At 41.2% G+C, this 15,483-nt stretch overlaps 5 non-coding genes across 5 annotated transcripts; 4 read left to right on the top strand and 1 right to left on the bottom strand.

Moving 5' to 3' along the window:
- Positions 1-2,239: 2,239 nt before the first annotated feature.
- Positions 2,240-2,314, bottom strand: TRNAR-GCG (transfer RNA arginine (anticodon GCG)). Its single transcript has one exon. It is a non-coding gene; the product is annotated as a tRNA-Arg (tRNA).
- Positions 2,315-14,947: 12,633 nt separating this feature from the next.
- Positions 14,948-15,019, top strand: TRNAC-GCA (transfer RNA cysteine (anticodon GCA)). Its single transcript has one exon. It is a non-coding gene; the product is annotated as a tRNA-Cys (tRNA).
- Positions 15,020-15,096: 77 nt separating this feature from the next.
- Positions 15,097-15,168, top strand: TRNAC-GCA (transfer RNA cysteine (anticodon GCA)). The gene has a single exon. It is a non-coding gene; the product is annotated as a tRNA-Cys (tRNA).
- A 76-nt stretch (positions 15,169-15,244) lies between these two features.
- Positions 15,245-15,316, top strand: TRNAC-GCA (transfer RNA cysteine (anticodon GCA)). The gene has a single exon. It is a non-coding gene; the product is annotated as a tRNA-Cys (tRNA).
- A 77-nt stretch (positions 15,317-15,393) lies between these two features.
- On the top strand, positions 15,394-15,465 carry TRNAC-GCA (transfer RNA cysteine (anticodon GCA)). The gene has a single exon. It is a non-coding gene; the product is annotated as a tRNA-Cys (tRNA).
- The last annotated feature ends 18 nt before the right edge of the window (positions 15,466-15,483 follow it).

Below are 15,483 nucleotides of genomic sequence, written 5' to 3'. Positions count from 1 at the left end.
TTGATAGATAACTCTAAGGTTTGAATCTCCTTAAGGGAAGTGTCATCAAGAAAGGCCAAACTTCTTAACGCCGAAAGGCGATTGAGCAAATTTGCTCGATCAAAGCGACGAGAATAAGCTCTATTTTTCCCGTAAAAATACAGTACTCACGAAATGCAACTTTTAACGCGTCATACCACTGAAAAATATCAGCCCCATACTGCGGTCCTAAACGACTACGAGATATTATTCGGCCAACGGCGGTGCGAAAACGTCATCCACCCTTTTCGAAGACCCTCAAAATCAAAGGTCATAGCTACACTCTTATGGTCAGATAACGAACAAACATTTTGAACACACCGTGTAATATTGCCTAAATCAGCGGTTTTACAAAAAAAAATAGTCTAGTCGCGAACGAACATAATGACCAAAAACAAACCCGGCCCAGGTACAGTCAAAACAGCCTTTGTGCGTTTCCCGCCACACGTCCGAAAAAAGCAAACTATGAGCCCATTGAGATAACGGTGAAAAACCCTGGGGAAAACCTTGAGAATGGGACCTACGATCAAAAAGTCGGGACATAACGTCGTTAAAATCACCTCCATTAATAGGGCGTTTTAATTGACGACAAATTGGCAATAACCCCGACATAAACGTAACACGCTCTTTGGCGTTGGTAGGCGCATAAATTGATCCAAAATCAACCCAATTACTATCAATCTCCCCTGAGACAAAAATAGAACGCCCGACACGAGAAACCTGGACCGATTTCATTTTAAAATTTACCTCCCTAGAAATACAAATGGCAACTCCCCGAAACCCCGTGATCGGGTCATTGTCGACGAAAACATGTCCCTTAAAAATATTTTTAAAAACCCCTACATGCTCCCCAACCCAATGTGTTTCTTGTAGTAATAAAATGTCAGTGTCTTTAGCCAATAAACACAAAGCCTCCATCTTATACTTGTCACGGAGACCGCGAACATTAAAAGTTTGAACCCGTAACGGCATGGGAAGCCTGGGAAGAAGAATCGAACAGCTTACCACCAGTCTGAACTACCGAACCCGAAGCAGCTGACACACCTGGCAAGTTCTCTGATAGTTTACCAGGACGAACCACCGCGTGGAGCAGACTCAGACAAAGAAACGCGACCCACCTTCGGAGGATCTTCATCACTTCCAGTTGACTGGGACATCGGACGCTTCCCAGCGCCAGTGACCTGCATCAACGCCGAAAGAACGTTCCCAATATCCATTGGGCGGACACCGTGCGAGGACTGCGGATCCGCCTCCTCGACAGTCGGGCCTACTGGCAAGATGGCATCAGCCAGGTCTGACCCCACCACCTTGGAGACCTAATCGGGGAGCGACAACCGCATCTTCCTGTCCTTCCCGATTAGCGGCACGTCGGGCACTCTCCTCAGTCCGAAGACGAGCCGCTTCCGCATCTTCCTCTCCCTCCTGATTAGCAACACGTCGAGCAACCTCCTCAGCCCGAAGACGAGCCACCACCTCCCAGTCAGGACAACGTCGAATAACGTGTCCTTGTTTCCCACACTTGTGACAACGAAACTCTGGACATTGTTTGTACAAATGACCGGTAGCCAAGCACTTGTTACAAACTCTAGATTGAGACTCATGAGTCACGCGATAAAATTTGTCTCGTCCCATGGCAGCGAGGACACCTCATCGGGAAGTCCAACTTGAACCACTCTGATCCCGCAATAAAACCCAGCTCGTTTCCTCCAGACGACTGCCCCTTAACTTCGCAATTCATCGAACGCAGCTTATCCATCAAAGTATCATCAGATACATATTCAGGTACAGTTTTCCGTATCACTTCACAAACTTCATAATTAACTCCACCATGCTCCAATCCGCCTTGTACAGCTTATTCCACATCTTCCACATGAATAAACGTCAGTACTTACCCACAATCAGAAGGTATAATAGACGAAACAGACTCCAGACAAAAATCTTTCTTGATAGAATCAGCAAGGTCCTCGAATTTCGGCAATAACTTGGTTTTAAAATCGACGAAAACCGAACGCCGTAGAATATCCATCCTGGATCAAAGACCCAGGAGGAAGCGGTAAAAAGTAATATAAACTCGGTATTAGTAAAAACGACAATAATGTAAACAATTAAAATAAAACGGAAAATGACAAAATCCGAAAAACTAGGCTTAGCGCACGAAAGACGGAAAGAAAGAAAGAACACCCGCTCCTGACCGAGGCAAAAACCGAACTACGGAACTGCTAGAACGGGGAACTCGGGTTTGAACCAAGGACCTCTCGATCCGCAGTCGAATGCTTTACCACTGAGCTATTCCCCCATGTAAACGATCCAAGACGTTTATTTGTCATTGGAAAATATTAAACCAAACGGAACTGCCTAGAAGGGGGAACTCGGGTTTGAAACACGGTCCTCTCGATCTGAAATCGAATGCTCTACCACTGAGATATTCCCCCATGTAAGCGCGTAGACGTTTTTTTCGATAGTTCATTTGCTATTGGAAAATATTAAACCGAAAGGAGCTGCCTAGAAGGGGGTACTCGGGTTTGAACCAAAGACCTCTCGATCTGCAGTCGAATGCTTTTTTTTTATTGTTTGTCTAAATTTGGCACAACTCAAGCTATATTTAACGTAGTTGCTTCCTATAGACACAATTTATATAGTCTCAATTCTGGCACTGGGGAACTCATGTATGTAGAACCCAGTATGGCGAAAAGGACAGATGCTCTACCACTGAGCTATTCCCCCTTGTGTATCAGTGCCGACGATTTTTTTTCGATAGTGTATTAGTCATTGGAAAATATTAAACCAAAAGGAACTGCCTTAAATTTAAAACTCGGGTTTGAACCAAGGACCTCTCGATCTGCAGTCGAATGCTCTACTTCTGAGCTATTCCCCCATTTAATCGCGTGTTGACGTTTTTTCGATAGTTTTTTTAGTCATTGGAAAATATGAAAACAAAAGGAACGGCGTAGAAGGGGGAACTCGTGTTTGAACCAATGGCCTCTCGATCTGCAGTCGAATGCTCTACCACTGAGCTAATCCCCCATGCAACTGCATATTGACTTTTTTCCATAGTTTATTAGTCTTTCGAAAATATGAAACCAAAAAGGACTGCCTAGAAGGGGGATCTCGGGTTTGGACCAAGGACCTCTCGATCTGCAGTCGAATACTTTTTTATTTTTATTTTTGTATTTATTTTAAAACTTTTTATTTTACAAATAGCGTTAATGAAGTATTAAAATGTTTGTTAAACAGAAGAATAAGGCACTGGTGCATATTTACACATTTGAAGTTACTATTATTTTGCGACTTTTAACAACTTTATCAACAACAATTTAGGCTTGATGAAATATATATTTTATATTTTGATTACGAAAAAACTTATTTAAGGTGTCTTATAACGAATCTTTTTTATTAGGTGCCTTTGTAATTCGGTGCGCAGAAAATTCGATAATTGGTCATTCTTAACAAGGTTAAGCGCAGCCAACTTATTTTTAATACGAGCTTTTATTTTCTTTTCTAACACAATTAAATGATTAATTTTTAACTGGGTAAATCAAACGTCTCAAGGAACAGCCATGACCACCAGCGATTTGACACTGGGCAATGGAGAAACAAGTGTTCCACCGATTCGGGAGCGGAAGTGCAGAGAACCCACGTAGAATCAGGAACAACGCCGAAATGCACCAGTCGAGTCCTCACTGGAAAGCCTTTGTGGATAAGCTTGAAATTAACGTCATTGAGCCGAGGTCCAAACAGAGAACAAGTGACCGTACCCCACTTAATTTCGGGTAACGGAGCGGGAAAATATCCACGCCATTGTTCTTCACCACGAGACTCGATTGTACGAAAAGCGCGCCAAAGCAAGTGGTAAAGTGGGCGAGACGTGAGTTTGTCGAGGTTGATAATTACCCGTTCGCGATGGCGAAGGATCACAACTTCGCCGGAGCAAACCGCGTTAGGCCAGGAAGGTTTCGTCTCGATGGCAGACCGCCACGACGGTGGAAGAGCGTTGTGTAACGATTCGTACGAACGAGAAATCGTAACTCCCGTGAATGACGGCGCTGACTCCGCACAAGCGTCCAAAACCGCAATTAACTCGTACGCGATGTCCTTCACGAGCAGAAAACCTGCCTGAATAAAAATTCGCCTATCAATAGCCGAAATGTGCGGTTTGAAAAAGAGAGTTTCGAGCGCGGGACTGGAATGTGGCGAAATTTCCCAGCCAGTGGCTGATAGCAGCGCTTGCCATGATGTTAAAAGAGTCGCGATCCGAGGGCTCATGGCACCGAAATGCCTTTTCGCGATGGTCAAACGAAAGACTTGAAGGCCAAGACCGTCGTACGCTCCATACATCGAGAGAAGCGCTACGACGAGATCGACTTCATAAGACGTGGTTGTGGCAGTAAGAAGCGCTACAATTTCTTTGACGCGAAATTCTGCCATTTTCGTGGTGACGTCAACAAGACCGTAGCCTCCGGCATTTGTTGGACGAATTAAAATGCCATATTCGACGTGATGAGGTCCCGTGCCCCAAGTAAACTGCAGTGAAGCCTTTTTGAAACGTTGCGCCCATGACTGAGAAATGGCAACGGACTTCAGAACGTGCCAAAGAACAGAAGACGCCAATATGTTTAAAACGATGACTTTACCACACGTATTCAAATGACGTTGCCGCCAGCGAAGTAAAACCCCCGTGAACTTTTCAAAACGGTTTTGCCAATTTAACTGCTCAGAATCCCAGTAGCACGAATTCGTCGGGCCGACGTCGCTGAAAGTGCCTTCCCCGACTCGGTCGGCTTTTATTCCGCCAAAGGGTCAAAATGTCACCGTCGGCCGACTGTATGGTTTTGGTCGGCTGAGAGTCGCTACGTCGATGTCGGCCTGACTTATTACTGGACAGATGGCCCGCCCATAAAAAACTCAGCTTGGGAACCCTTATTTTACGACCAGAAGACTGTATATCAGTCGGCCCGCCGGGTTTCTAAACATACGCCCCCTCCTCATTTAACCTTACGGGCCGACCAAGTTGGCATTTATTCCGCTAAAGGGTCAAAAGGTCACCGTCGGCCGACTGTACGGTTTCCGTCGGCTGGGAGTCGGTGTCGGCCCGACATATTACTGGACAGATGGCCCGCCCATAAAAAACCCAGCTTGGGAACCCTTATTTTACGACCAGAAGACTGTATATCAGTCGGCCCGACGGGTTTCTAAACATACGCCCCCTCCTCAATTAACCTTACGGGCCGACTTGGTCGGCTTTTATTCCGCCAAAGGGTCCTAACTTCACCGTCGGCCGACTGCATGTTTTAATTCGGCAGTGAGTCGTAACGTCGAGGTCGGCCAGACTTATTACTAAATAGGTGGCTCAGCTCCAAAACATCCAGTCTATCAACAAATATTTCATGGCAGCATATTAATTGGCCCGATTTCTTTCATTAAAGCCCACCCATAAAACAGTAGTCGGCCCTATATGCGTCATACTGATAGTTACTTGTAAAAATGTTTCTTAAACCGGTTAGAGGCTTTTTTATGGGTATATCGGTACATAACATTATATTTAACGTTATAATGTTTTAATACATAAAATGTTCAATATTTGTACAATCATGGCACACATATTGAAGTGGCCGCTTCAGAACTAAAACTTTTAGTTCCTCTATCACAAAATGTTCACCGTATAAAAATATGAAAATAGAGGCCGAATATTACAGGTAATAACTTTCAATTTCTTTACCAAAAATGTTTAAATATAAAAATAACACATTTATAACTTATAAGCAGGGCCGTAGCTAGAGAAAATGGCGCCAGGGGTGAGCTGCAATTTTGGCGCCCTTAATATAATAATATGGACCAAATTTTGCGCCCCTATACCCTATCACGCGCACGGCGCCCGGGGCGGCCGCCCAGCCCTAGCTACGGTCCTGCTTATAAGCCACTTAACTATTGAGGCTGAGAATCTTTGACTATAAAATTTTTACACATCTAAAAATTATTTTTAACACTCATACTTACGAGTTTTTCTTAAAACAAAAAGTTTTATTAAGTCACTATAATTACTGCATTAGTTAATTAAATATTCATTAAATTTCACTATTTGTACTGCAGTGTTAATAACATAAGAGGCCAAACACTAGGAACTCAAATTCTCAATTCCTGTAGTACAAAATTCTCACACAAAATAGAAGAGAACTAAAAACCACTGAGGCCGAGTCTTTGGCACTAAAATTTTCAATTACGGTACCACAAAAACTTTCAAGTTCAGAACTTAAATTATCACATGTTATGTTCTTGAGACGTTATATATTTAGCACAAAAAATTATATTTTCATAGCTCATACTTCTGAGATTTCTTTAAAAAAATCTGAATAACAATAAACTAGACTAGATTGTACTTTAACGATCCATACACTACAAAAATTTTAAAATGCAGTATAAAGGTTTGTACGCTTTCAACGCCTTCATTCCACTTCCAAATCGTTTTCATTCACTTTGGCGTTAGAGTTTTGAGCTTTTAAATTTCTTTTAAGTCGCCCACCTTGTCGGTCTTAAGCGTGCTTGAACCACATCCTTATGGCACTTTCTACATGTATATCTTTCACCACTTTCAGGTTCGTAGAAAACAGCATCTAAATATAAATAACTTTAATCAATGGGTTCAACGTATAAATATTTTACTAAATCAATTATACCTATTATGACATGCTTTAATTGCATATCTTTGAATGTAATTTTCCCATTTCCGCCACTCCAGTTACAAAGTAGAGAAACTTCATGGGAACAACTATGTCACTGGCCTCTGAATATACCCCTCCACCTTCTGTTGCCGCTACCCTTTCTAACACCCCTGTAGCAAATCGGAGTCGGGCCGACGTCGGCGGGAGACGCAATTCGCGGAGTCGGGTGGACGTTGGCCCACTGCACTATTTAAGGTCGAAATGTCCTACTTGATTTAGGGTCGGCCCGACGTCGTATGTTCGACTTCTGCCGACTTTAAATGTTCGTCGTATGTACTCCGAAACATCGGTGGGCCAGTATGGCAAAGTAGGGTCGGGCCGACGTCGACGATCAAGATAAATACCCAAAATTACCGACGTCATCCCGACTAAGAATGTACTGTATAATTACGTCGAAACGACGTCGGCCCGACACCATCAGGTAGTCGGGCCGACTACCTTTTTGATATTTTATATGACTTAAAATGACCACGTAAAGTCATATATATAAAGCTATATAAATAGCTATATACATGTATGTAATAGGTGATGTCCCATGAACGAGAGTGAAGCAATGAATTTCTTTCCGTCGGAAAGCTCTTGAATCTAGGGTACAGAGTTTTATAGTCTCTTGGGGCTTAGTAAACTGACTAGTAAATCTTCATTGAAAATATCTTACCCTAAAATATTTAGCTATATGAATATAACCTACTTGAGTTGAGAGATTTTTTAATAAAGAAACATTCTCAGATTGAATATACGATCTTTTTCGAAAAAATATAATACAGAATAGATGTTATATTAAAAATATTTCAATTGGTTTTATTAAATCGCAAAAGTTTCACAGTTTTGAGGGATTAATTGGCAAATAAAATGTCGGATATAAGTCGACCGTTGGTTGGGCTATAAATGTGTAATGTCTTTTTCAAGTCACGACAGCTATAACAATTCAAGGTCGGCGTTCGGATTCTATATAGTTCCAATGCTTAGACTTTTAGAGTCGGCAAGTGGTCCATACCGACTTTAATACGACCAAAAACGTTTTTACAAGGTACCTATTATCTCACAAACGTTTAGGACTTTAAGAGTCGGTATTTGGACCAGGACCGAAAAGCTACTTCTCGACCAAAGATCGACTTTAAATCGACTCTTCGTGCTACAGGGTAAGTATTATTTTCGACCCAATAAGTACTTAATGGTGTTAGAACGAGTGGTGTTTAAGAATTAAAGAAAAATAAGTCAGTTGAAAAGTATGAAGATAAAGATTTTTAGTCATTTTGTCGATCACGGTGTTCGCCAGCTCGTTTTATCTTTAATCTTGTACACGATTAAGTAAAGAAATTTGACAATGTATATCACTTTTTCAATAAATTTTATTTAAAAATAAACAAAATATTACAAGCTAGCACCTAGGAGCAACAAACACAACACCCCACACAAGAAGAACGCAACCCGTCAAAAGTCGTGGATTTTCTTGCGTACGTTTTTCATTGGCTAGACGCTTTAGCGCCTGCTGCCGTCGGAAGGGGAAAATTCGGAAATTGTCTCCCCCCCCCCCGCCCGTAAAACGTTCAGCGTAAAGGCTCGTGACGCTCGTCCAATGAAATTCGTACACAACCCTTCGTTAGCGTGTTTAAAATCTAGCTGCGTTCTCCTTGTGTTTGTTGCTCCTAGCTAGCACTGTATATTTTATTGATTTAATCGTTTATCTATATACGTAAAAGTTAGCACAGTATTTTTATTAATATTTTGGGTTCATGAAACCGATAAGATACCCAAAATCTTAATTATAAGAAAACAGTGTACTTATGGTCTTTTTTAAGTCGGAAATTGCACACAAATTTCGGTCGGCACCCTGACCAAGAAAAGTCTGAATACGTACATATATTTTTTAAAGATTAAGACTTTTTAGGTCGGCTTTTGGTCATGGACCTAAAACGACTTTTCAACCCAAGACCGACCCGTAAGCGACTCCCGTGTATTACAGTGGTCGTCACCCTGACTAAGAAAAGTCTGAAAACCGTACATATATTTTTTTATTCTAAAAAGATTAAACCTTTTTGGGTCGGTTTTTGGTCATGGACCTAAAACCGACTTTTTGACCAAAGACCGACCCGTAACCGACTCCTGTGTGCTACAGGGGCGAGGGGCTAACCACTCTTAGAAAGTCTGTACACCGTATTACGCTTAGATTAGCACTGCCAAAGGCAGGGACTTCAAAGATTACGCGTAATCCCATTAGTACAGTCAAAGGTACGGCTCTGTACACCGATTACACGGAGTGATCAGCCCCTCGTACAGGGGCACCCTCCAAAGCTGTTCTATCTATTTCTACTTTGTTCTTCTATCCCAATAAATGTATATAATCTCCTCTAGAATTCAAGTCATTGTTGTCTAGGGTAATACGTTGAAAACATTTTTTGTGCCTAAGCCTTTGCCTCTTAGAAAGCTCGTTCCTGTCTTTATAAGGCGGTATCTTGGATTAATAATAGAAGCATGGCCGCCATAGAAGCGACCAAGGCGGTATTTTTCGTTTTTCGTCCATGCTTTGCGCCTCGGAAAATTTTAAGCCTAGGCCTAACGTGGGTATAACATTTGTATTATAAATACTTTTCAGTTACAAAAAAAATGACATTTAAGATACAATTATTATTAATGAATTTACATACCTTCAGAAATATAAAAATCCTTTCAAAAATAAGATATTTTTCTTTAAAAACATGAAACTAACATGCACTCTCGACGTGCTAGCTGAACCTCGATCGTAACGGTTCTCTTTGCATCTTTCGAACATTGAGTTGGGAATATTAATCTAGAGATCCAATCAGATCTGCTCCCCGCGAAACAAGTTTTTGAAAAATACGAATGTGCCGTCTGCTCTAAAATGACGAGCAAACGTTATCATATGACCCGTGGCGCCATCCATTATTTTGAAGAAAAAAAATATTTTTGCTTGAAAACGCGTCTTATTTGAACGAATCATTGAGAGATAGACGGCGCCACGGGTAGAATGATAACGTTTTCTCGTCATTTGGGACGCCGATGGGAGCAGACGACAGTATTCTTATTTTTAAAAACTTGTTTCGCGAAATACTGAAATCTGACGTTTCGATTGGACCTCTAGATTAATATTCCCAACTCAATGCTTTCGAATGAGTTGCCGTTTCTAACCAAGGCTGCCAGATATACGGCAAGACGATTGACAGGTATGCCAGAAAACACGCGTAAGGATTAAATATCACAAAAATCCAAAAATCTAACTAAAAACTTAATATTTAGTTAAGAACTATACAAATCAATAGTAATTCCACCCCTTAATTATTTTGGTAGATAAAAATTAAATGAGCACCAGAATACCGACGAAAAACCTAGAATACATACAGCTTAATTCTTAAATGAAATATAATTTTCCCGAATTCTACGTATATAAAATAAGCAAAACAATCACTAGTCAGCATTGGGTCCACATAACGTGCACAACCAGACTCTAACATAGGCCGGAATTTGTTTTATCTTCCGCTTAAAATATCGTTGGCCCGACTTCTTCATAAAATGAAAGGTCAGCTCGACGTGCACAGCCCGACTTCACACAATTTCCAAACGTAAGCTTAAAATATCGTTGGCCCGACTAGTACATAAAAAATAGATAACAAATATTAGTCGGCAAACGGTCTGCATGACGTTCACAGACAGACTCCTTAAAAGTCCCGAATGCATGCTTAAAATATCGTTGGCCCTACGTCTTAATAAAATTGAAGCAAAACAAACACTAGTCGGCATTGGGTCTGCATGAAGTGAACAACCCGACCCTAAAATATTCTAGAATTTATGTTGTCTACACCGCATAAAATATCGTTGGCCCGACCTCTACATAAAATGGAAGGAAAACGCACAAGTTGGCAATCGGTCTGCATGACGTTCACAGACGGACTCCTTAAAAGTCCCGAATGCATGCTTAAAATATCGTTGGCCCGACGTCTAAATAAAACCGAAGCAAAACCTACCCTAGTCGGCATTGGGTCTGCATGAAGTGCAAAACCCGACCCTAAAAGGTTCTGGAATTTATGTTGTCTACACCGCTTAAAATATCGTTGGCCCGACCTCTACATAAAATGGAAGGAAAACGCACAAGTCGATATTGGGTCTTTATGAAGTGCGCAACCCGATTTCCAAAAAGTCCGGAAAATGTACTTCAAATATAGTTGGCCCGACGTCTAAATAAATCGAAGCAAACAATCACTTGTCGGCATTGGGTCTGCATGAAGTGCACAAGCCGACCTAAAATTTTCTGGAATTTATGTTGTCTAAACCGCTTAAAATATCGTTGGCCCGACCTCTACATAAAATGGAAGAAAAACGCACAAGTCGATATTGGGTCTTCATGAAGTGCGCAACCCGACTTCCAAAAAGTCCGGAAAATGTACTTCAAATATCGTTGGCCCGACCGTCGGATATGCGTTGGCATAGCAAGCACAATCTGACTTAAAAAAACTGAGTCGCAGGTTTTTAACAGCCCCTTAATATAACGTCGGGCCGACTGCTAGGAAAAAAATGAACAAAATGTTTAGTCGGCATTCAGTCGGCATGAAGCGTGTCATACGACGCGGACCCTTTCCCGACTCAGCGACCCTTATCCGACCTGAAATCGGATTCCGTGTGCTACTGGGGTGGTTATGCGAGAGATGAATGCTCAAAATCTTCAGGGGGCCATTATCAATCGTGACACCATCCACCACTGTCGCTGCCGTGTGTCTCAATGAACACATGGCACTACTTTTACTCCGATTTAAAATTGCTCCAGATGCTTGGCAATAGTCGTGGTAAATAACTAAAGACTCTCGAATGCCATCAATGCTAGAAGTCAGGATCGTGGCGTCATCAACATGTTCGTAAATTAGAGGAGCATACGAATCCGGCCCGATTGGGATCCGGGGAATACGTGACGAGGTAGTTACCCCTGTAGCACAAAGAGTCGATTTAGTGTCGGGCTTTAGTCGAATAGTCGCTTTTCGGTCCTGGTCCAAATGCCGACTCTAAAAGTCTTAAACCTTTTTGAGATAATTTCGCGTAAGTACGCTTTTGATCCCTTTTAAGGTCGGTATGGTGACCTAATATTTTGGAATACTTGCCGACTCAAAAACGACCTTACTAAGTTTAGTATTAATTTATAAGAGTAACGAAATTCAGATAGTAAATAAGAAAAAACTTTCTTATTATGCCCTGTAGCACATTTAATTCGGGCCGACGTCGGACAAAGCCCTCAAATGGCAAGGCTGGCCATTTGGTCTTTCAGTCGAAATGCCCTAGGGAGTTATGGTCGGCCGGCCTTTAAAGCATGACTCTGTGCCGACTAAAAATGTACCTGTTTCTTACTCCAAAACGACGTTGGGCCACAGTCGGCCCAATTTCAAACCGTGACTCTATAACGACTATTAATGTGATGGTTAACCGACTCCAAAACGTCGTCGAGCCGACTGCCTAAAATTGCGTATTTCTATTGCGTATCGATTCTGATGCTAGAGGGTTTATACGAAAAACCAAGACACCGGAATCAATTCTTGTAGGATTGTCCGCCATCTTGGAAAATAGCCGCCAATATTTAAAAGATTGTTACTCGAACCCAACCAACACGTAGAATAAAATATGAGTAGTCACTTTTATTCCACGTGTTTTGACAATCTTTGGTAAGTCTGTTAACCCTGTAACGCCGCGCCTTAATTACAGAGAGTTGATTTAGGCTCGGGCTTTGGTCGTAAAATCGCTTTTCGGTCCTAGTCCAGATGCCGACTCTAAAAGTCGTAAACGTTTTTGCGATAATTGCAGGTAAGTACGTTTTTTATCCCTTTAAAAGTCAGTATGGTGACCTAATAGATTGGACCACTTACCGACCCAATAAGTCTTATCAATGCAACTATTAATTAGTATCCGAACGTGGACCTTAAATTGTAATTGCTGTCGTGACTTGAAAAAGCCATTGCACATTTATAACACGACTAATGGTCGACTTATATCCAACAGTTTATTTTTAATCGCACAGAACTGTGAAAATTAGCGATTTAATAAAACAAATTAAAACAGTTTTTTAAATAATTTCTTTTCTTTACTCTATTTTGTCGAAAAAGATCATATATTCAGCCTGAAAATGTTTGCTTTTTCAAAAATCTCTTAACGCAAGTAGGTCATATTCGTGTAATTAAATATTTTAGGGAAATATATTGTTAATTCAAATCGAGGGCATGTTCTGCGAGCACTGCTAAAACATTTTCTGCTTCTTAAACTGCTGGGATTGAATCTGAAATTACGATAAATCGTTGATTCATGTTTACAAACTTATTAAAAGATGTTACCAATACAAACACAGCTAAATATTTTTTAGGAAATCAAATTGGTACATTTTTTGTTCCGAGTCGGAAAAACGGTTAAATTGGTCGTCGGCCCAACGTCGTTTCGGAGTCGCTAAACTGTCTACTTGAAGTCGGCTCAGAGTTATTTCAGATTCGGCTAGTAGTCATTTAAGAGTCGGTTATATATCCATATTAAGAAAATTTTTCTAGTCGATCGATGGTCGGCCGACCATTATTCTACTAGGACAATATTTGTCGGCCCCATATGCGGCTAGGACATTTCGACTAAAAAAAGGAAGGTCGGCCAACTGTCGGCCGACCATGCTGATCGAGCTTTTTTGTCGACGTCGGCCCGACCTCAAATTGCTACAGGGGATTCCTTTTTTTAAGTTGGCATACAGTCAAACGTTAAAGGTAGGCCGACCGTCGGCCGACCCTTTTTCGGGTAGGACATTTCGACTCAAAATAGTACGGTCGGCCGACAGTCGGCCGACCACAGATTTTTAATAATTCGTCAACATCGGCCCGACTCTGAAACAATTCTTTTGCGCTGCAGGGGTAACGCCGCGCAAAGAGGCTCTGTAGATAATACGTACAAGAGGGGGCTGAGCGGGCAGCCCTGACGAACTATCCAAAGCTGAAATCGTTAGTTAGTTACCCATTAACTTTGATACACGACTTCGAGGATGTGAGCAGAATTTGAATCCATGTCCGAAACCGAGGTCCAAATCCCATTGATTTCAAGACCAGTTCACGCGATCTCATGCTTTATACAAATCTAATTGCATGACAATTCCTCGTTCTTCGCGTGAGCGCAAATGTCGTTGAGAAGGCGTGTAGTACGAGAGATTAGGAGACGTGATACGGGGGAGAAGAGCCGAAAGTCTACTGGAAAGCACCTTGGCGATAATCTTGTAATCAATGTTTAAGAGCGATATAGGCCTCCAGTTCGTTACAAGATTTAAATCTCCTTTCTTTGGCAACAAGATTATCATGCCTTCACGCATACTAGGAGGTAAAATTCCCTCCAATTTAATTTTCGAGACTATACGCGTAAAACCGTCCTTGATCTTAGAAATTTGGTTAAGTAGTTGTTGAATAAGCTTCAGAAAAATTAATAATTTACTTGTGTTAGAAAAGAAAATTAAAGCTCGTATTAGGTTGGCCGCGTTTAACTTTGTAAAAAATGAATAGTTGTCACAATTGCTGCGCACCGCATTACAAAGCAAAATAACAAAAAAATTCCGTTACAAGCCACCTTAAATTATTTGTTTCATAAAAAAACATATAAATATATTTACCATAAGGACTTAATAGTTGCTGATAAAGTTGGTAAATGTCGAACAATAATTGTTAATACAAAAGTGTAATACAAACTCAACGTTGCCATATTATTATTTTTAACAAAAATTTTAATACTTGATTAACGTTATTTGTACAACAAAAAGTTTTTAATAATAAATAAAGCATTCGACTGCAGATTGCCAGGTCCTTGGTTCAAACCCGAGCTCCCCTTTCTAGGGCAGTTCCGTTTGGTTTAATATTTTCCAATGACAAATAAACTATCGAAAAAAGCGTCTAGGTGCGTTTACATGGAGGAATAGCTCAGTAGTAGAGCATTCGACTGCAGTTCGAGAGGTCCTTGGTTCAAACCTGAAGTCCCCCTTCTAGGCAGTTCCGTTTGATTTAATATTCTCCATTGACAAATAATGTATTGAAAAAACGTCTAGGCGCGTGTACATGGGGGAATGGCTCAGTGTTAGACCATTCGACTGCAGTTTCAGAGGTCTTTGGTTCAAACCCGAGTTCCCCCTTCCACATAGTTCCTTTAGGTTTTATATTTTCCAATGATTAAAAAATATCGAAAACAACGTCATCAACTGTTTACATGGGGTAATAGCTCAGCGGTAGAGCATTCGACTGCAGATCGAGAGATCCTTGGTTCAAACCCGAGTTCCCCCTCATTAGCAGTTCGTTTTTTATAATATTTTCCAATTACTAAAAAAACTATCGAAAACAACGTAATCACATGTTAACATGGGGGAATAGCTCAGTGGTAGAGCATTTGACTGCAGATCGAGAGATCCTTGGTTCAAACCCGAGTTCCCCCTCATAGGCAGTTCGTTTTGTATAATATTTTCCAATGACTAAAAAAACAATCGAAAACACGTCATCATGTGTTAACATGGGGGAATAGCTCAGTGATAGAGCATTCGACTGCAGGTCGAGAGGTCCTTGGTTCAAACCCGAGTTCCCCCTCATAGGCAGTTCGTTTTGTATAATATTTTCCAATTACTTAAAAAACTATCGAAAACAACGTCATCACGTGTTAACATGGGGGAATAGCTCAGTGGTAGAGCATTCGACTGCAGATCGAGAGGTCCTTGGTTCAAACCCGAGTTCCCCCTCATAGGCAGTTCGTTTTG

This window comes from Leiobunum rupestre, chromosome 3 (assembly GCF_980474605.1).
Source record: "Leiobunum rupestre chromosome 3, qqLeiRupe1.1.hap1, whole genome shotgun sequence".
Taxonomy (NCBI): domain Eukaryota; kingdom Metazoa; phylum Arthropoda; class Arachnida; order Opiliones; family Sclerosomatidae; genus Leiobunum; species Leiobunum rupestre.
This window is presented reverse-complemented; position numbering and strand designations above follow the sequence as displayed.